Source organism: Plecotus auritus (assembly GCF_963455305.1).
Source record: "Plecotus auritus genome assembly, chromosome: 4".
Lineage (NCBI taxonomy): Eukaryota > Metazoa > Chordata > Mammalia > Chiroptera > Vespertilionidae > Plecotus > Plecotus auritus.
In genome coordinates, this window is record NC_137775.1 from 127,769,220 (window position 1) to 127,791,126 (window position 21,907).

Genomic DNA, 21,907 nt, shown 5'->3' on the forward strand with positions numbered 1-21,907 from the left:
CTCCAACATACTCCATTAGGACACCAAGAAGAGAAAGTTGTGAATAACTGTTAGTCCTTCAATTTCATTCTTTTTTCAATTATTAAAGTATTTCATTTATGTAACAGGTACACTTTCAAAATATTCATAAAGGTAAAAAAAATATCAAGTCTAAATCTCCCCTCATGCATCCTAGCCTATATAGTACCACAGTTTTAAAAATATATGGAAAACCACAGAGACTTATTAAAATGCATGCTAATGGGTCTCCAGGCTTCTGGTACCTTCCTTTTTTAGTTAATAACATAACTTGAGAATCTTTCTGATTGGCAGATTTTTAAAAAAATTTTAGGTATCTATATATTTTTAAATAACCAAATGTATCTATTGGTGACAGAACCATAGCCTGGCCTGCATCCTGGAAGAGAATTCCCACCCTAACAGGGTCCTATCTGCAGCCTACTACCTCAGTGAGCATTCAGCAGGCTATCCCATCATGGGATGTCTGCTACTAGAAGCAGAACACGGTAAAACTATTGGGATCTCCTTGTCTTGAGCCACTGTCATGCCGCTTTTGCCATGAAATGCATGGCAATGTTGTATAGAACACCATGGCAATAAATTAAGAATAACTGTGTACCACAACTTGGACTGCTGCAAGCCCCTTATTCATCCTATATTTTACAGTGGTTTTCCCATGTAATTTTTTTAAAATTATGTAATCAAATTTATCAATCTTTTCTTTCATCCCTGGAATTTTACTCAAAATTAACAAAGCTTTTCCTTACACCATCATTAAAGAGGAATACACTCATGTTTTCTTCTAGTACTTGTATGGTTTTACTTTTTAATTTATATTTCCTATCCATTTAGGGCTTATTCATGTGTATGATGTAAAATATGGATCTGATTTTAACTTTTCAAAGTGGCTACTCAGTTGTCCCAGCATCATGTATTGAAAAATACAAGTTTACCCCAGTGAGTAGAAAGAGAGAGGCCACCTTTGTCATATACTAAATTTCCATGTATATTTGGGACTAATTCTGTACTTTCCATTTGTATCAGAGAATTCTGGAAAAGTGCAGATCAGCATGGCAGAGGTGAAACATTACAAAGTCATCACACATTTTATTCCATTGGTGTATTTGTTTATTCGTGTGTCAGTACCACCACATTGTTTTAACTTTACAGGCCTTAATATTTACAGACTGGGAGAATTAATCCTCCCTCACGGTATTACTTTTCCAGTTATGTCCTACCTGTTTGCTTTTCCACATGAACTTTAGTATCAAATTTTCTAACTCCATAATAGAGCCTATTTTTTTTTTAACTGGGATTACACTGAATTTATAAATTAATTTAGGGAGGATTAAAATCTTTATAATGTTGACCTATTCAAAAACAGCAGGTATCTTTACATTTGTTCAAGTATACTTTGAATCTTTCAGGGATTAAAATTTTTTTACTTCATATAATTTTTGTGCATTTATTGTCAAAATTATTCCTAAGTATTTAATCTTATGTGTTGTTGTAGTGGGGTTCTGTGTGTTGTTTGTTTACATGAAGGCTACTGATTTTTGTATGTTAATTTTATGTCCTATGGGAATATATCAATGTCATTGGAATACCTGAAGAAGAGGAGAAAAGGGATTGGTGCCAAAAATAATTTTTTTGAAGAAATAATGTTTGAAAACTTCCAAATTTGGAGAAAGACATAACTTTCTGGTTTCAAGCAGCTTAGTGAATCATATACAAAACAAACGCAAAGAATTCCACACCTAAGTACCTAACAAAACTGCTGAAAAACAAAAATAAAGGAAAACTCTTGAAAGCAGTAGGAAAAAATGACACATTACAGATAGGGGAACTTATCTGAAAATACTGTAGATTTTTCATCAGAAAACACAGATGTCAGGAGACAATGAATGGGACACCATCTTTTAAATGCTGAAACAGAAGAAACTGACAACCCAGAATTCCATAGCTACTAAAAATATTTTTTAGGAGTGAAAGTGAAATAAAGACCTCCTCAGATGAAGGTAAACGAAGAGTATTCTTCACAATTATTAAATGAAATATTTCTAAGAATTATTAAATTAAGTGTTCCAGGCTGAAGGGAAATGATACTAGAATGATCCCTAGAGCGATCAATACAACTTTACAGGAGTGAAAGAAAACAAAAAAACCTGTCAACCCAGAATGCTGTGCCCAGCAAAAGAGCTTTTAAAAACAGGAGGCTGTCCTAGCTGGTTTGATTCAGTGGATCGAGTGTTGGCCTGTGGACTGAAGGGTCCCAGGTTCGATCCTGGTCAAGGGCACACACCTGGGTTGCAGGCTCGATCCCCAGTGAGGGGCGTGTAGGAGGCAGCCAATCAATGATTCTCTCTCCTCACTGATGTTTCTCTCACTATCCCTCTTCCTTTCTCTCTGAAATCAATAAAAATGTTTAAAAAGCAAACAGGAGGCTTATTTTACTTTTTCCTCTTCGTTCTCAGTTGGAATTATTTCACTGAATTATCTTCAAGCTCATTGACCCTTTCCTCTGACAAAGCCATTCTGTTATTGAGGCCAGTCAATGAATTTTATTTCACATATTGTACTTTTGAGAAGGCTAAAAAGGGCTAATTCCAATGTAACCCTGATATTTGGGGGATAGCAATTGGAATCCATGCCAGCAAGCTCAGTGTCTATTCTCGATAACCTATAATTAAGTCACTACCTCTTTCCCAGAAGCTGGTCTTGCAGAACCTGTTACAGAGGCCATAAACTGAACAGTGCACTGCCCGGGAGGGAGGGTTATTAACGCTGGCGCCAGGCCAGACCATCAGATATGGCCTGGAGAGCCCCAACACCTGGGGGCCTCCTTGCAAGGCCCGCAAAAAGGACCAGAAGCATAATCCATATTTGTGGGACAAAGACCACAGGGAGATATAAAGGAAAGCCCCATGCATGTTTCTTTGCTCAGATTTGGAAAGCTATTCCCTGAGTCCGTGGCATATTAAACAGTGTCCCTCCTTTTCTTTAAAGCGTCGCTTGGTTTTTCTTTGGTCTTCTGCAACACTTTGTCATTTCTAAAATTTTCATTTAGTTCTTTTTACATATAGCTCTCTGCTAAGAATTACTTTCTATTCATCTTAAGAGTGTTCACCTTTATGGAGCATGGCTGCACTAGCTGCTTTAAAGTTTTTACCCCCAAATCTAGGTAATTTGGGGGTTGGCATCTATTGATTACCTTTTCTCTTGAGAACTGGTCAGTCTTTCCTGGTTGATTAATATTGGATTATACCTGGACTTTTTTAATATTGTCAGGAGACTGGGTCCTGTTAAAAGTCTCTGAGGAATGTTGCCTTTTGTTTCAGCAAGCAATCCACCCAGTTAGCTTCAGATCACAAGTTCTGCCTGGCCTTTTGTGCATGTCATTGCTCCCATACTCTGTCTCTCAAGGACTCCTTTTCCCAGTTCTTCTAGTCAGGAATATGGGATTCTCTCAGTTTTAGCTCCCTGTGCATCTGCACAATTCTGTGCAAGTAGGTCAAGACACAGAAGTAGAAGACAAAAAAAAAAATGTGGATTTCCCCCCACTCTTCACACAAAGGTTCCCTTTCCTCAGGGACAGATTTTATCTCGGTTTTTAGGTGTCTGCAACACTGCTCAGACCACAATAAAGTTGTTTCACAATTGGGACTGGCTTCAGGGCAGGACCCAAAAGTAAACAGAGAAAAACTAAAACAAGGATTCTCCCCTATGCTCTTCGGCTTATAGGGGCCTTTCTTTAACCTGGTGCTCAGGCCACAGAGATGGGCTTCTCTCTGTCTTTGTTGACCCTGTCAATATACAGTTCCCGTTTAGCCTGCCCTTGGGTCAAACCCAGAGTATGAAGAGGAAAAATAACCATGAAACTCACTGTTACCATCTTGGTTATTCATTAATTACTGTTTTCTTTCCCCAAATTCACCTATTACTGTATTCCCTTTTCAGGGGCCTTCGGTATCTGCTTTTGTACTTTTATCCAGACGATTTGTTGTAATCACGGGAGAGTTAGCCTGCAGTGTCCTTACTCGATCTCAGCTAGAATTAGAAGTCCCCCAGCTTTCCCTTTTATTCATAGTTACTCATTTTATTAGGCTTTGGAGAAGGAAGTTTTAAGACTTGGCATAATATTCATCATCATTTCTCAAAAATCTTCCACAATTTCATTTTAAAAGAGAATAGGTATTAATCCAAATAAATCAGGGCAGTCTCCTTGTCAACTGGGCATGAGAGGGAAGGGAAGCAGCATACAAAAAGGTTCTCAACACCCATAAAACCCACTGTGATGATTAATTTTATGTCTTAACTTGACTGGGCTAAGGGAAGCCCAGAAAGCTGGTGACCATTCAAGTAGAAAAGCTGTTTCAGGCTGGAATATCTCTGTCCAAGTAAGTGGATGAACTTAGCTCCTTATTCTCTCAGGAACCTCAGACTATTGTCCTCCCCCTACCCAAATCCTCACAGTATCTCAACAATTGATTTCAAAACTGCCTGCCAGACAACAGTTTCTACAACCAATATATTTCCTCCTAAATCATGGTTTATGAACTATTCATTTTATTTTCTGAGACTATGGATGTAACCTATCACACACTGATACCCAAGCCCCAGCCACTGCTACTCCCTAATGTGAGTGATAGATCCTTCCTCAGAACTCAATTCCGGATTCTAAGCAATCTTCAGGTGCATCTTTCCTGGGTTGTCTCATCAGACGGGTAAAGTGTGATGACCAGACTATCAATATAGATGACCATCCTTACCTGAACAAATCTCATGTTTTTGTTTGTTTTTAAATGAGTTAATACTTTATACATAATAAAAATGCACAGCTTAAGTGTTCAGTTAGATGTCTTTTAGCAATGGTGATCACTCATGTAACCTCCACTCAAAATAAAACACTGAGCAATTCCATCATCTCAGAAAATTCTCTCATGCCTACTTCCAGTCAATTCCCCCAACCCACCAGACTTCTGGTTTCTATCGCCACAGCTGGGTTTTGGCTGGTCTTAGAATTACATAAATAGAATCACCTGTTTTCTTTTGTTCCAACATAATGTTTAGAAATTTATTCGTGTTGTTGCCCGAATAAGCAATTTGTTCCTTTTTATTGCCGAGGAGTAGTCCACTGTATTAATATACCACAATTTGTTTACCCATTAACCTGTTGATGAACTTTTGGGTTGTTTCCAGTTTAAGGCAACCACAAATAAAGATGCTAAATAATCAGCTTCTAGTCTTTTCTGTGACCATATATTTTTATTTTTATTGTGTAAAACCTAGCATTGGGATTACTGGTCACAGAGCAGGTATATGTTTAACTTTAAGAAATGGGTAAAGTTTTTCTAAGACAAATGTACCATTTTACTGTGGACAAAAAAGGGGGTTCTATGGAAATTAACCTCACAAGGTGATCTGATTGTAAATTCCTAATTGGGCAGGTCATGGTGAATAGTCATGCCCCAGGCATATAACTTTCTAATAAAAGGTTTTTCTTGCCCGACTCTGTGGCTCAGTGGTTGAGTGTTGACTCATGAACCAGGAGGTCATGGTCTGATTCCCAGTCAGGGCACATGCCCAGGTGTCAGGCTAGATCCCAGTGGGGGACATGCAGGTGGCAGCTGATCGATTTTTCTCTCATCATTGATGTTTCTATCTCTCTCTCCCTCTCCCTTCCTCTCTCTTGGGGGAAAAAAAAAAAAAAAAAAGGATTTATCTTTGCTTTAAGCAAGCCTGGCCATTGTTTCTGTGCATCTAGGTTAACACTTCTTTAAAATAAGCCTAACCACCCTCAAGAGAGCACATAATCTTGAAAACTGTCCTGTAATCCAATCCCCACCTTGCTTTCTCCCACTTTCCTGTACTCTAGCAGTGGAGAACCTTTTTTCTGCCAAGGACCATTTATAACATCATTGGCTTAATATAATTCACTTAATATAAATTTATATTGCTATGTAAAAAGCTCCTAGATTTATTGAATTTTGAGTCCCACTTGTGGTTGCCTTGGCAGGGCCAAACTAAATGATTTCAGGGACCTTATACAGTCCTCGGCCCTAACGTTCCCCACCCCTGATGTAATCTTCCTTACCTTCCCACCTTAATTTCAAATGCATAAAAGAAACTGCAAGACTGTTATTCTCTGAAGCAGTGATTTTTCAACTGGTATGCCATAAGAATTTTTAAAACATGCAATATCCGATTATTTAGTCAGGGGTACTGACCTCTTTGCCCTTAGATCATCAAAAAAAATGACAACAGCCAACACAATAGCTGTCCAGTGTCAATGAATCAAAATTATACCCTTTTTCTTTAAATTACGCCTATTTTTATTGTCTGATGGGCAAAAGTATATTTTTTGGGTGTGGCGCAGAATTTTAGTAGTTTATGTGTGCCATGAGATGAAAAAGGTTGAAAATCACTGCTCTGGAGCATTTACAATCATGCTCCCCCACATATGTCAGCAGTTTGGCTCAAATAAACTTCTAAAAATTCTCTACATAGTTTGAATGTTCTTACATCAACACTACATTCCCACCTACAATGTATGAGTGTTTCAACTGTTCCATATACCTGATAGTGAAGCAGGCTTTTTGATTTTGGTATTGCCAGGCTTTGTTATTTTAATCATTTTAGTGGGTATAGAATAATATCTCATTAAGGTTTTAATTTACATTTCCCTCACAATTATTTATATTAAGTATATTTCCATGTGCTTATTGGCCATCTATACAGTGATCGGCAAACGCGGCTCGCGAGCCACATGCAGCTCGCGAGTCGCGGTTTGCCCTCTGTTGACTAATGAGTTTGCCGACCACTGTCATATACTACCCTTTACCTCTATGCACACAATATGCCACTGTCATATACTACCCTTTATCTCTATGCACACAATATGCCACAATTGCCTAATCCTCACAGCTTCCAACTACACAGTAACATTAAGTCTAGTCCAGTGGTTAGCAAACTCATTAGTCAACAGAGTGGCAAACCGCGGCTCGCGAGCCACATGCCGACCACTGTACTAGTATATTCAGTTGTAAAGGGCATGCCTTCAGGTTTTCTTAATCTCCTTGGTTTCTTACCAAACTAAGGCAATTAATGGCCATCGACTATATTAGTTTTCTACATCTGCTGTAACAAATGACCATAATCAGTGTCTAAAAATAACAAAAAATGTTTTATTTTATAGTTCTGCGGTCTAGAAGTCCAACATAGGTCTCACTGGGCTAAAATAAAATCATGTGTCAGCAGGGCTACATCCCTCTCATAGGCAAAATTAACCCATACATACATATTCACCCCATCCCCAGAATCTCCCAAATCTCAACATATCACAGTGTGGATGGAAAGGGCCACATACTAAATCTGACAAGCTCAGGGGAGACTTCAGTGGTAGCCTTAAAAATTCAAAGACCTAAAGTAACTATATAGGATGGTCTGAAATGAAAACTTCCTAACTAAAAGCAATTCATGATGGGTAGTCATGTCCTAGGGCAGTATTTTACCCTAACAAAGATCTATCTTCACCTTTTTTTTTTAGAGTGGAAGGGAAGAGGAAGACAGAGAGAGTAACATTGCTATGAGAGAGATACATCAATTGATTGCCGTAACATTGCTATGAGAGAGATACATCAATTGATTGCCTCTCACATACACCCCAAGCCAGCTCGGGATCCAGTCTGCAACCAAGGAATGTGCCCTTGATCAGAACTGATCCCACGACCCCTCAGTCCTCGGGCTAACTATTGAGCAAAACCGGCTAGGCAGTAGCCTGTCTCTTTTTGCATCTAGGATAACATGCCTTTGGAATTACAAAGTAATTTCCTTCCCCCTCCATGTTCCTCAAAACACAACCACCATACCAGAGCATAGACCACACATCCTCTCACTGTTACTGTTATGGTGTTGTTGATTGTTAACTGTCCTGTACCCACCTATGGAAAAGAAATGTCCCTCATTTTACTGTTTATCCAATTCCATAAGTACCTCCTCCATCGCTTTCCTTTCTCCCATCTCCCTAATCTATCACCAATGGATTTCATGTAACCCACTTACGCCTCCTTTAATGATTATCATGTATAAAATAAGGTGCAAAACTGCCATTTTCCGGAGTATTTTCTCAATCTGTTGAGGTGTTACTCCCTGGCAATAATTGTCAGTTTGGCTCAAATAAACTCACAAAAATTCTTATAGGTTTGGAATTTTCTTATGTTGACATTCACTTGGCGTAGCAGGATCCTGAAGAAGCACACCCAGGACCACCTTGATGAACTAGACTCAACTAGGTACCATCAGGGGCCCATTGTGACCTACCAGCTCCTAATTTTGCATCGGGTGGACTAGGGCGAGTTTTGCTTAGAATTCCAGACCTCCCTGTCTTAAAGTAAGAGACCCTGATTTTATTTGAGCTGCCTTATTTATTTATTTATTTTTAATCCTCAAGGTGGAACTAAAGGTTAAGGGTTGAGAGGACCCAGGTAAAGGCAGGACTGAAGGAAAAATGGGTGGCTGGTTTTTAACTTTGGCTTTTCCATTGGAATTGCTTTCTGAGAGTCTGAACAAAAACCTTTTGCTGAGGAGAGGAGGATCCAAGATGGCGGCGTAGGTAAATACCTAAACTGCTGCCTCACACAACAATTTCAAAACTACAACTAAAAGATAAAACGTCTATCACCCAGAACCACGGGAAAGCTGGCTGAGCGGAAGTTCTACAATTAGAAGGAAAGAGAAAAGAGCATTGAGACGTGCACAAGCGCGTAAAAGCTGAGGTTTGGAGGTGCGCTTATTGGGCTGGTGGCGGGCGACTGGGAGCGCTGCTTTTTTCAACCAGAAGGGAGACAAGCTCCCGATTACTCCGAACTCCAGTTTCTGGGGAGACGGGGGACCCAAACTCCTACGGGGAGAAGCTGGACTATCTGCCATCGGGTTGGAAAGTGAGAGTGGCTTGCTTGCAGGGCTGCGAGCAGGAATAATTGTTTACTGCACTGGGGGTGAGACGCAGAGCCAGCTTACTGGCAGCCATCGCTGTTTGCCACACCCTAGCCTAGTGATGCCCTGAGACCCCGCCCTGCACAATCTACAAACCCACCCAAGCTCCAAACAGTGGCTTTAGCATATGAATGGCCTGCCCTATCGCAGCTTAACATAGCAAACTTGCAGCCCGGGTCAGAAAGCTCCAAAACCTCCAAACCCCAAGCAAAGAGGAGAAAAACTGTAGTTCTCACTGTAGCACCTGCTGGGTGGCCTCATACAGTAGCTGACCTGCACCCCATTGGAGATCCAGAAGCCAGTGTACCTAGTGGTCAGTGTGAGACACCAGATTTCAACTCCTCGCATCCATAAGTGACACATTCAAGAGGCAGACTCAGTGAGCACCAAAGCCCCACTGAAACAAGTCCTGCACCATAAGCGTGTCTCCAGCGCAGCAGTTCTTCCATTATAGACACAGCGGGTCCTCACAGCCAATTGGCCTGGAGGTCAATTCCTCCCAGTGTACCAACAGCAATCAAGGCTTAACTACACCAAGACTTTGCACTCAGCCCACAAAGGGGTGTACCAAGAGCATCCACCTCAGGTGATTGGGGAGGCTGAGCTACTGGCCCTTATAGGTCACCTACCACACAAAGCCACTCCATCAACACAGGGAAGCAACCAAAATGCGGAGACAAAGAAACATGTCACGAATGAAAGAAATGGAGGAAAGCAAACTACTGGATGACATAGAGTTCAGAACCACATTTATAAGGTTACTCAAGAATCTTCTAAAAACCGCCGAGAAACTTGATGAGACCTCCAAGGAGCTTAGTAAGACCTTCAAGAACCTTAATGAGAATGCCAAAACAATGGAAAAGGACCAGTCAGAAATTAAGCATACACTGTCTGAAATAAAGAATATACAGAAATTCAACTGTAGATCAAAGGACCCCAAGAATCAAACCAAAGATCTGAAATATGAGGAAACAAAAAACACCCAACCAGAAAAACAAAAAGAAAAGAGAATCCAAAATTATGAAGATAGTGTAAGGAGCCTCTAGAACAACTTTAAGCATACCAACATCTGAATTTTTGGGGTGCCAGAAGAAGAGAGAGAGCAAAATATTGAAAACCTATTAGAAGAAATAATGACAGAAAACTTTCCCTACCTGGTGAAAGAAATAGACTTACAAGTTCAGGAAGCACACAGAACCCCATACAAAAGGAATCCAAAGAGGACCACACCAGGACACATCATAATTAAAATGCCAAGGGCAAAAAACAAAGAGAGAATCTTGAAAGCAGCAAGAGAAAAACGGTTAGTTACCTACAAGGGAGTACTCATATGACTGTCAGCTGATTTCTCAACAGAAACTATGCAGGCCAGAAGGGAGTGGCAAGAAATATTCAAAGTGATGAACAGCAAGAACCTACAACCAAGATTACTCTACCCAGCAAAGCTATCATTCAGAGTTGAAGGTCAGATAAAGAGCTTCACAGACAAGAAAAAGCTAAAGGAGTTCATCACCACCAAACCAGGATTACATGAAATGCTGAAGGGTATTCTTCTTTAAGAAGAGGAAGAAGAAGAAAAAGGTAAAGATAAAAATTATGAACAACAAAATGACATCAAATACATACCTACCAACAAGTGAATCTAAAAATCAAGTGAATAAAAAATCTGAAGAACAGAATGGACTGGTGAATATAATAGAATCAGGGACATAGAAAGGGAGTGGACTGACAATTCTCAAGGGGAAGGGGGTGTGTGGGGTGCAGGAAGAGATTGGACAAAAACCGTACACCTATGGATGAAGATAGTGGCGGGGGGTAAGGGCATGGGGTAGGGTGGGGTGGGGAATCAGGTGGAGGGGAGCTATGGGGGAAAAAAAGAGGAATACCTGTAATAATCTGAACAATAAAGATTAAAAAAAATAAATAAAAATAAAACAAAACAAAACAAAAAAACAAAACCTTTTGTTGATAAATGAGAACCTGAACTTGTTCTTCTCTGAAGATTAGGGGCACATACTCACTCCAGCCTGAACCTCGGATATTCTTAGTTGACTAAGAATCTTTGTAGAGGTGTCAGGGGACATTACCCATGACATGCAGGAGCCCTTAGGGAATTCCAACTCAACTGTAATTAAATTGACTTGTCCAGGGATGCACTTGTCCAGGTTGGTCACCTAGCACTCTGAGTCCTCACAGCTGTATTAGACAGCTGGGGAGAGAAACAAAAGCACATAAGAGGTTTGATGTAGTTCAAGAGGTGAGAGCCCTGTGGAACTCAACCAATCAACAGCACACTTAGACCCACTACACCAAGCATGTCAAACTCAAAGGCTAACTAATATGGACCAAATAAATAAGGTTTAAGTTTATGTGGGCCGCAAAAAAACAAAAGCTTCAATTTTCATAGAAACGTAGGCTTATTTCGATAGAGACATGATGAATACAAAGGGATGAAATAAATAAGTCATCGTTAACATAAAATAATAGGACATTTTAATAAAAATTAATATTTTTTCTTGAACATTAACTTACTGACACTGAATAACTGCACAAATTCATAAGCATAATGCAAATAAACCTATTTTTCTTGTTCTCCAAAAGTGAAATATTTCCTGTTGCACACACCAAACAAGTCAGTACAAGACTAATGACATGGCAATCGGCTGCTAAAATATTCGCTTCTAGTATTAGTGGAAAGAAATGGTGTGCCTGCACGTAAGGCGAGTAAAGGAAATGAATGCAACACGATTATAGTAATCAGTCATTAGCGAATGTTGTAGTTCGTTATTAATAACTAGAGGCCCGATGCACAAAATTCATGCACGAGGGGGTGTGGGGGAGGGTGTCCCTTAGCCCAGCCTGCACTCTCTCCAATCTGGGACCCCTCAAGGGATGTCCAACTGCCCGTTTAGGCCTGATCCTAAACAAGCAGTCGGACATCCCTCTCACAATACAGGACTGCTAGCTCCCAACTGCTTGCCTGCCTGCCTTCCTGATTGCCTCTAACAGCTTCGGCCTGCCAGCCTGATCACCCCCTAACCACTCCCCTGCCAGCCTGATTGATGCCTAACTGCTCCCCTGCCAGCCTGATTGCCCCCAACTGCCCTCCCCTGCAGGCTTGATTGCCCCCAACTGCCCTCCCTTACAGGCCTGGTCCCTCCCAACTGCCCTCCCTTGCTGGCCATCTTGTGGCAGCCATCTTGTGTCCACATGGGGGCATCCATCTTTGACCACATGGGGGCAGCCATCTTGTGTGTTGGAGTGACAGTCAATTTGCATATTACTCTTTTATTAGATAGGATTATGTATAACAGGATATTGTAAAAATTAAGTTACAAAATTTTTATGAAAACGTTTTTTACATACTGTTATATTGGCTGGGCCACAAAAATATTCATTGTGGGCCGCATGCAGCCCATGGGCCGCGAGTTTGACATGCTTGCACTACACAATATCCCTAGAGATTTATTCAGACTTTACAGCTCCCAAAATAATGCCTTGGCCAATGTGGCTCAGTTGACTGGAGCATCATTCCATATACCAAAAGATCATGGGTTCGATTCCTGGTTAGGGCACATACCCAGGTTGTGTTTTTGATCCCCAGTTGTTCGGGCATGTACAGGAGGCAACCAACCAACATTTCTCTCTCACACCTCTCTAAAATAAATAAAAACATATCCTCACGAGAGGACTAAACAAACAAACAAAAAACTGAAAGGCCAGAAACTCTCAAACCCCAGACTCCATTAATACACCTGGTAGGAAGCCTTTACTTGTGAATACTTAACAGAAATCAGAGTATTTAACTAGAAATGATATCAACTTAAAATGGCCAAAAATGCAGTTTTCTTTCGGCACTTAATTTTTGCGTGCAAAATTAGAAAATGCCGGCTCTAAAATTAAACTGAATGAATGGAAAACATATCTTGATTAGGAAATTGGAAGCTTCTAGGAAGAGCATAGGTAAATTGTTTTTAAAAGAAGTAAGAAATTTTAGAGACTGGCTCTGAACTAAAGAAGGCTTCTGAACTAATAAATGCCAACTTCTCATTCTTCCACCTTCCACAGCTCCACTATATTTGCTCTCTGAGCTTCCTTGTCCTGACTTACCTTCCCCTCCCTTCCTCCTTCCCTTCTATCTCCTCTGTATCTCCTGCACTACCCCTCTCCACTGACCTAAGGGAAAATGAAAATAGGAATTCAGACAAGGATAATCCAGGGATTCTAGCAGCTCCCTTTGCAGAAAATCTGGTCTCAGGCAGAGAGGAACCAGCAACTGTTCCCCGATTTTCTCCGGGACACTGATGGGTTTGTAAAGGAATTTAACTGTTAGAACATGTAATCCTGGCTATTCTGACCTATTCCAATTAATATACCTACTGGTTTCTGGCAACAGAATTGCTAAATACGGTCTGCTGGGAAACTATAGAGGAATCTGTAGAAAGTCAGGTCACCTTAAAAAGGACTATAGGATTTATAAAGAGAAAATTTAAAAAGAGAGAAACAAGCACATGTTTGCTCTGAGGGTGTTTTCCCCTTCTCTTTACCGATAGTTTAAGAAAAATTAAAATTTACCATAAAAAGGGGGGAAATTACTAAGGTCCTTAAAATACTGGGGCTACTTTATCTGTTCTTAACCACACCTAAATTGGAGTAAAGCTTCTGTGCAAATGGTAGGGATATCTAATCAACCAATGTCTGTTTTTTTCTTTTATTGATTTCAGAGAGGAAGGGAGAACCTGTCCCCTTCTAACTAGTGAATGTTACGGAAATATACATATATTTGCTGATCAAATCTGCCTCAATTCACCTGACAGGGCAAGATTTTCTTGAAACCAATGATGCCCACTTTTACCAGAAGGGTGAAATGTATTTAGAAGTAAATAAATCAGATACTGAACCAATTGGGAAAATAATGATTTTTAAAAAAACCTCCCTCCACAAGAGGAACTGAATGCTTGTTACAGGACATTCTAATGCAACTACAGGCCTTTTCCAATCACCAATATTCTTTATGCACAAGCTAGAATTAAGCCCAATATACAAGATTACTTTTTTAAAGGGGCTTACAATTCCATGCAAGAGCCACTGTAATTTTCCTATCCTTCCAATAAGGAAACTCAAAGAAGGGAGATTAGTACAAAATCTCATAGCTATAAATAAAACAATTATTCCCAAACATCCCGTGGTTCCAAATTCACATAACCTATTATCAGCTATTCCTGTGGACTGCCAATAGCTTTCAGTAATAGATTTGTGTAGTGCCTTTTTCAGCATTCCAGTAGAAAAAGACAGTCAATACGTCTTTGCTTTCACCTGGGAAGATTACAAGTTTACTTAAACAGTAATGCCTTAGAGATATACAAAGAGTCCCACCTATTTCTCTTAGATACTAAAAGCTTACTTAAATGATGTTAAATTTTTTTCTAGAGATTTTACAAGATTTCACTCTAATCCAATATGTGAATAATTTACTTGTATGCTCTAGGACAGTGGTCGGCAAACTCATTAATCAACAGAGCGGCAAACGGCTGCTCGGCTGCAGTTTGCCGACCACTGCTCTAGGACATAACCTAGACTGGCAAAAGGACACAATTTGCCTATTACAATAGCTAGCTATAAAAGGACATAAGATCTCAAAGGGTAAGCTTCAATTCTGCTTACCTCAAGTAAAATACCTTGGCCATCTCATCTCTAAAAATGGGCTACTAATTAACCCTGAAATATTCAGAGGAATCCTATCTTTTCCTCTTCCAAAACAAAGAAAGCAAGCTTAGAGGATTCCTGGGTTTGACTGGATATTGTCACAACTGGGTTCCAAATTTTTCATTAATGGCCCAGCCTCTATATATCTATTAAAGTCAAATTGACCTGACCCAATTCAGTGGTACCCAGAAGGGAAACAAGCTTTAAAATATCTAAAGAATTATCTAAAACTTCCACTCTGGGACACCTTAATTATAAACTTTTCAACTTTTTATACATGAAAATAAAGAGTTTTAACTAAAAAATATACAGGCCCAGTCGGTGTGGCTCAGTGGTTGAGCGTTGACCCATGAACCAGCAGATCACGGTTTGATTTCCAGTCTGGGCATATGCCTGGGTTGCGGGCTCGATCTCCAGTAGGGAGCATGCGGGAGGCAGCCAAACCGTGACCTCTCTCATCATTGATGTTTCTATCTCTTTGAAATCAATTTAAAAAAACAACAACACCACACATTAAAAATAAAGCAAAAACTTTTTTAAAAAATTAAAAATATACAGATCATCATAGAACTACAGGCTATTACAGTCAGCAATTAGACTCAGTAGCCAAAGGGCTCCCTCCCTGCATAACAGCCATCTCTGCTACAGACATGTTGTTAAGTAAACATAAAAGATAGTTATGGGCTCTCTTTTGTTTATATTTCTCATTGTGTTGAACTCCACTAAATTCTTATCACACTCAATATTCTGTCAGCCGACTGACTCTTGCCTCCTGCACCTAATTTTACTTGAACTTGATATTACAGTCAACCCAGCAACTTTGCTACTTTCTTTACAGGATGAAGACATCCATGAATGTGTTTTGCTTACTGGTCACCTTCTTATTCATAAGAATGGTTTATAGGAAACTCCTTGATGGTGCTGACTTAATCTGGCTTACAAATGGATCTTTGAAAGATAAACAGGTATGTTACTGAGCTAGACATGAAATAACTACCTAAAAAAATATCTGCCCAGCAAGCTGAATTAATTGTTACAACTTGGACTTGTCAATTGACCAAAGATCAAATAGCCAATATTTACACCGATAGTAGCTATGCCTTTGGTGTAGCTCACAACTTTAGAATATTGTTGAAGTACCAAGGCTTCTTAATTTCCTCAGGGCAGCCCATAAAGAATGGAAAACAGGTTGTAAAATTATTAGATGTCATACAGAAATTGAAACAATTAGCAGTTATCCAAATTCCAGAACATTTTAAATAGCTGCCACCATGGAATCAAAAGAAAATTACTAGCTAATGTTGCAGCTAGATTGGCAGCATTAAACAGCCAAATTATCCAGACCTGAGAATGCTCCTTACTTCCTATTAAATTAATTTAAAAAAAGAAAAATCTTATCATTCCAATGGACAGCTGTAGAAGAAAAGAGAATATGACAACAAAAAGGGAGAACCTTTGTCTCAGGCAAACAGATACAACTTGGACCCAGTCAGAAACCAATCTCACATAGAGTGGTTTAGTTACCTATACTTTAACATGCACATAAGCTAAAACATTGGGTCCTAAAAAAAATAATTTCATGAAGTAAAAAATATTACTGCTACTGTAACTCAAAAACTGTACAGCACATATTCTATCTGTCCAAATATAACCCCGGGAAATCATTCCACAGGTTCCAAGGACATTTCCCACTTCCTTCAGATCCATTTGAGGTATGGTAATTGGATTTTATCCAAATGCCACCATCTCAAGAACAGAAATATGTGTTAGCTATGATTTGTATGGGTTGAGGCATTCCCTGGTAAGAGAGTCCCAGCCTTAATGTTTGGTAAATTATTAGAAAAAAAATTAATTCCCAATTGGGGAATTCCCAGTTATAGTGACTGAGGGACTCATTTTACTGGGCAAATAATGCAATCCATTTGTAATATGTGGCCTATTCTATAATATTTTCATTGTGCCTATCACCCTCAGTTCTCTGGGTTGGTGGAACATACAAATGGTACAATTAAAACTCAACTAGATAAATTTTCAGAAACTTTTATTTTTTTTAAATATATTTTATTGATTTTTTTACAGAGAGGAAGGGAGAAGGATAGAGAGTTAGAAACATCGATGAGAGAGAAACATCGACCAGCTGCCTCCTGAACACCCCCCACTGGAGATGTGCCCGCAACCAAGGTACATGCCCTTGACCGGAATCGAACCCGGGACCCTTCAGTCCTCAGGCCGACGCTCTATCCACTGAGCCAAACCAGTTAGGGCAATTTTCAGAAACTTTTAATCTCCCATGGCCAAAAGCTCTCCCTATACTGATCCTCAACCCGAAATCTACTTCTTTTGGTAAACATAGTCGTTCTCTTTATGAAATAGTCCACCAGCCGCCCTATGAATCAAGATGAAGGGACATATGAATCAACTTTACTGAAAGAAGACATTCTGTATTATCAAGGGCTCATTAACCAGCTTATAGGAACTGATAAATTAGTGACATTCATTCCACAGTGCACTCCTGGGAGATGAAGACTTCAAAGACCACAACTTAACAACCAGGAGATTTTTGTCCACTGGAAGAGACATCAAAAACTCTCTCCAACATTATTGGAAGGGACCTTACCAGGTGCCTAACTGCAAATGGACATCTGCCCCCATCTCTGACACTTGCCTCTTCCTACAGTGGAGATTTAAAGATTTCTCCAGGATGAGAAATTGACAACATCAAAAATAGACAGCTATCCCAAGACATGGACAAGGCAGGTATACCTACAAATTGATGTTGAACTTTATTTGTTTGAATGTTTTTACTTGTCTGCTAATACCAATAATTATTATTATTATATTTGTTCTTTAGGCTTTTCTCAAACCTTGTGTATATAGACCAGTGGTCGGCAAACTGCGGCTCGTGAGCCGCGGTTTGCCGCTCTGTTGACTAATGAGTTTGCTGACCACTGATATAGACCAATTGTTAATAATTGCTGAAGGTGTTATAATACTCTTTTTTTCATAGCTTCTCTTTTGAAATTTAGAAGAAATGCTATTGTAAAAAGAAGGAAAAGGGTGTGTATATTTTTAAGAGAAGTTAAAAGAAAATAGTTTTAATAAGCTGGTTATTTTTGAAGGAATAAAAAGAGACAAACCAAGAGCAGGGCAGTTGTAGAAAGTTAGTGGAAAACAAATATTAAGAAAGGAATTTTATATATAAATTCCAGAATCTAATTATGGGAATATGCTTACCTCTTAACCCAACAAAGACTACTAACTATATTAATTCAGGTAGAAGCTAAAATGGCATAAAAACATGGCCCTCTATAACTACTACTGAGGCACAGGGAACCTGTCCTCTTGGCCTCTGAAAGTTTAAATGGTAATTGTAATTGACAGCACTGTGTTCTCACAGCCTTGGTTCTGATGAAAACTTAAGGTTACAGCTTCCAATTGCAGAACTAATGGAAATCAGATCCATAACAGCACACGAGTGCTTCCAATGGGAAGTGGATGGGTCACGGTAAATAGGAATCCATCTCATGGTCAGATTATGAAAACTGAAAAGATGTATGGTATGTCCTCAAACTATATGCAAAATATATAGGAAAATTAGGCAATAAAATTTGGATCATGATAGCTTATAGGTTAGAAATGATCCAGAGTATTTTTCTTAATAAAGGCCCTTAAGACCTGAATGCTTCCCATTTATCTACTTTTCACTTTTGAGAAAATTTGGCCTTGACTTCCATCCAAGGTTCCTGTCTTGCCCCATCCCCAATGGTCCATCATTCAGCAAGACAGATGCTGATTCTGAGACTTCCTAGGAATAAGCCTTCCTAGCACCATGGGACCTTGTTATCCAAACACAAGGTTGGTCATCAATGCATCCTTTGGATTTGTAATCAAAAGAGGGACAAGTGGACCAAAAGGGGCCACATACTAAACCTGACAGATTCAAAGGAGGCCTGTGTGGCCACCTTACAAACTCAGAGACCTAAAGTACTACACAGGATGGTCTGAAATTAAAACTTTCTGACTAAAATCAGCTCAAGGTGGGTAGTCATGTCCTAGAGCAGTATTTTTCCCTAACAAATGTCAATCTTCACCTTAACTGAGCCTGTCTGTCGTCTTTTTGCATCTAGGATAACATACCTGATACCATGCCTTTGGAATTACAAAATAATGCTCCCTTGTCCCCATGCCAAAGCACAACTACCACACCAGAGCAGGGACCACACATCCCCTCACTGTTATTGTTATCATGTTGTTAATTGTTAACTGCCCAGTACCCACCTATATAAGAGAAATACACGTCTATCGTTTTACTTTTCATCCAATTCCTGAGGTTCGCCAACCCCCTCCGTGCTTTCTCTCACCTCCCTAATCTATTACCAATGGATTTCATGTAACCCACTTATACCTCCTCTTTTTACTGTAATGTATAAATAAGGTGCAAAACTGCCATTTTCCAGAGCATTTTCTCAATCCGTTGAGGTTTTGCTTCCTGGTAATTGTCATCAGTTTGGCTCAAATAAACTCATAAAAATTCTTACAGGTTTGGATGTTTCTTAGGTTGACAACAGCATCAATGCAAAGTCCAAATCTCACGTAAATTTCATTCAAAAGTCGCAATCATATCATCAAAATCAACCAAATGAGGTATGGGTGAGATTCTGGGTATAATCAATCTATCCTGAGGCAAAATTCCTCTCCACCTCTGGACCTATAAAACTAGATGTTCTTGGCCCTGACTGGTTTGGCTCAGTGGATAGAGCATTGGCCTGCGGACTGAAGGGTCCCGGGTTCGATTCCGGTCAGGGGTATGTACCTTGGTTGCGGGCACATTCCCAATGGGTGGTGTGCAGGAGGCAGCTGATAGATGTTTCTCTCTATCCCTCTCCCTTCCTCTCTGAAAAAAAATCAATAAAAATATATTTTAAGAAAAAAACACACTAGATGTCCTTGGCTCCCAATACAAGAGTGGGACTGCCACAGGGTAACAGATATAATCATTCCTGTTCAAAAAGAGAGGAACGGAGGAAGAAGAGTCACTGGTCCCACGCAAATTTGAAATCCAGACAGGCAAACTGGAAAAGGGCTCAAGTCCTAGGCAGAATTCTCTATACTTCCCAGCTCCACCAATGGGCCTGCCCTTCTGCCCTCAGAGCCACTCTTGCTGTTTACAGTGGGCAGCATGCTTCCTGCTTGTAGAGTTTGGGGCTCTGACAGCCTTCTTTCACTTTATCCTCTCTCTGTTCCTTTTAGTTCAAACTGGCAGTGTTGCTGCTCGAAAATTCTCAAGAGCCTGTGGGACTACCATATGTGCCCTCCATTAGACAAGAGGCTCCTCCAGAGATCTTGTCTAGATATTCCCGCCTCTATTTTTGGCTTCTACTTAGAAGCTGAGGAAATCTGAGTCCCACCCTTGATTGAGAAGGCTAACCTCTATTTTGTAAAACTACTGTTTGGAATTCTCTGCTGTGTTTTTTAGATGGACTCTTATTCTAAAAAATAACTTTGCTTTCTAGCCTGTGTTAGCCTGCTTGAATAATGAGGAAGATAAACTTAACTGTCTGACCTTGTAGGCCAGAGACTAGATATGCCCATACTCTCAATGCCATGCCAGGTGCATTTTTTAATTGGATAGAACTGTGTTGTTTTCAAGGCCAGCAGCAGGATAAACACTAAGTGCACATAGGGCTGGCTCTTTAATAAAAAGGAAAGTTCTGCTTGTAGCCTTGCTTAGAATTTGAATTCATTTTCTCTAAGCCCACTGGTGAATAAAGTGTGACTCCAAACTCTCCGAGCATTGTTTGATTATTCCGGTTCTCTGTAACATTATTGGTTCCCTGACCGCAAAAACCAACCCATGCTTGGCTTTTTAGCCTCTGGTGAGTGGACCAGGTTTGGGACCCGGGGGCGCTGGACAGGCCTCCGGGAGGTGCCGCTCTGCTGAATTAGCAGAATTAAACCAAGGGACTCTGGGCGCTCCCGGACCTCAGCCCAGGACCCGGCCGGCATCTGGAGAGAGCGGACGAACACTTCTGGACCTGTCGACAGAATTGGTAAGGTAGGGGCCCCATCAGTTCAGCCCACTCCAAGTGAGTGGAAGGGGGAGCTTGATCACCTCCCCGGAAGCCATACGGCTTCCTCAGGCAAATTAATCAGGAATCAGGAATTGGGTGGGTTGTTGTTTAAACTCTGAGTGAATGTCTGGTGAAAGTGTGTGAGTGTGGAGGGAGAGGGCCTGCCCTCTCCTCTCCTTTGTGTGGCTCCACGACTTCGGTTACGGAGTCCGAGTGGGCCCCAACCTGCGGTTCCGTGATTCGTCATATGGCATAATGGTGACTCACCCCCACGTGGAGGTGACCAGGCCTGGAATTTATACGGGTGCACCTTAGCTAAGACGAATCTAAGCTCCCAAGGGATGTGGCCAGGCAGGCATCTGAGTGAGGATCTGTGAAAACAGGTCACCCCCTCCCTTGTCTGTCTCGCGCCACCGATCATCATGGGGTCGGGACAGAGTAAACCCACTATTCTCAATTGCATGTTGAAAAATTTTGAAAAGGAATTTAATGGTGATTATGAAATTAAAATGAATTCTGAAACACTGAGGAAATTCTGTGAAGTGGAATGGCCAGCCTTCGGGGTTGGCTGGCCCTCAAAAGGCTCTTTAGATGAAGGACTGGTCAGGGCGGTCTGGAATGTAGTCCCAGGAGACCCTGGACACCCAGATCAGTTTCCCTACATAGACAGCTGGTTAGAAATTGCTCAAACCTTGCCGCCTTGGGTCCGGTTCTGTGCGTAAGAAGGGACAGAGTAAGGTTTTAGTAGCAGGAGTGAAGAGGCAGGCAGGGCAGCAGCAGGCTAAGGAGAGGCAGGCAGGGCAGCAGCAGGCTAAGGAGAAGCAGGCAGGAGAGGAGAAGCAGGTCCCTCAGAAGGAAGTTCAACCCCTATTCTACAGGAACCGCCCCCCCCCCCAGAAGTACCACCAGTGTTACCACCTCCATATGAGCCACAGGCAGCACCAAGTGCCCCCCACCCCCACTAGACTGGAAAGTCTGGAAACACCGCCTCCCTCCGTCTCCCCTCAACCAGGCTCTCCAGAGCCGTTTGGGCGGCGCTTGCGTTCAGCTGATCAAGGGCCCAAACAACAGCCGGCACGTCAGATGCCTCTCAGGGAGACTCGGGGTGCCCAAGTGCTTGGTGAAGATGGGACCTT

General features: G+C 40.8%; 1 protein-coding gene across 1 annotated transcript in view; it reads right to left on the reverse strand.

Annotated features, from left to right (window-relative positions):
* Positions 1–21,907, reverse strand: part of COPG2 (COPI coat complex subunit gamma 2) — a 219,846-nt gene that overhangs the window by 156,243 nt on the left and 41,696 nt on the right. The gene's annotated exons all lie outside the window — the stretch shown is intronic.